The 1,003-nt window shown below is 45.9% G+C and overlaps 1 protein-coding gene across 2 annotated transcripts in view; it reads right to left on the bottom strand.

The window, feature by feature from the left end:
• Window positions 1-1,003, bottom strand: part of LYRM4 (LYR motif containing 4) — a 174,521-nt gene that overhangs the window by 140,117 nt on the left and 33,401 nt on the right. The window lies entirely within an intron of this gene.

A 1,003-nucleotide genomic window follows, 5' to 3' on the forward strand; every position in this document is an offset into this window, starting at 1 on the left:
CTGGGGTCAGAACTGCAATACTTCGAAGAAACTCATTTCCCTCCCCCCACAGATTTGCCATCTAGACCCGGTTGCTTTCCATGCTGCAGCGCTGCACTCGTGGCTGATAAATACTACATGCATGCACAGCCAGATCAGACAAAAAAAACCCAACCAGATTGCTGAGAATCTCAATTTTGCTCATATCGGTGTCGATCCCATATGGGACTGATGCATCAGTGCACTTCTATAATTTATGCTATGATAATCCCAACATGTTTCACAAACAAAAATCAAGTCTCAATACTCACGTACTCATGTAAATTAGCAGAGTATTGCCCTTATTTTACATAGAAAGGCAAACTGAAATGCAGATGGGTTATTCATTCAACATCACACAACCAAGTCATCATTCAAGCTAAGGACAAACGCCCAAGATTCCCATTTTGCACACATTAACTTCTGATCATTGAGGTCCTTCTTGCAATCCAGGAGAGTTTAATATCTAAACTACCAGAATCTACAAACTATACAATGTTAAAAATATGAACAACAGACATACATATAAGGATACGAACCTCCAAGCCCAAAGGGAGGTAATCCCAACACGGATCAAAGGGGGCAGGAGGGCGCAAAAGTCCCCATAGCTGACCAAAAGCATATGGGAATGCCTCCAAGCTAAAAGGGAGGCGCACACCCAATGGAAGGGAGGGGCCATCACCAGGGAGGATTATATTGCGGTTGCTCAGGGATGCAGGGGGGCAGTCAGGAAGGCCAAGGCAGAAATGGAACTGGGACTAGCTTCCCGGATCAAGGACAACAAGAAGTCCTTTTTTAAATACATAGGGGGCAAAAAGAAGGTTCCGGGTAATGTGAGGCCCCTGCAGGACACGCTTGGAAAATTGGTCATCACACCAGACGACAAAGCCAACATATTTAACGATTTCTTTGCTTCCATTTTCCTGAGCAGGGACCGGAACAGTCACCCCCTCTGGGCCCCCCTTAGACCACAGGGGAGGTGCAC

This window comes from Gavialis gangeticus, unplaced genomic scaffold (genome assembly GCF_001723915.1).
Source record: "Gavialis gangeticus isolate Ggan-Ray unplaced genomic scaffold, GavGan_comp1, whole genome shotgun sequence".
Lineage (NCBI taxonomy): Eukaryota > Metazoa > Chordata > Crocodylia > Gavialidae > Gavialis > Gavialis gangeticus.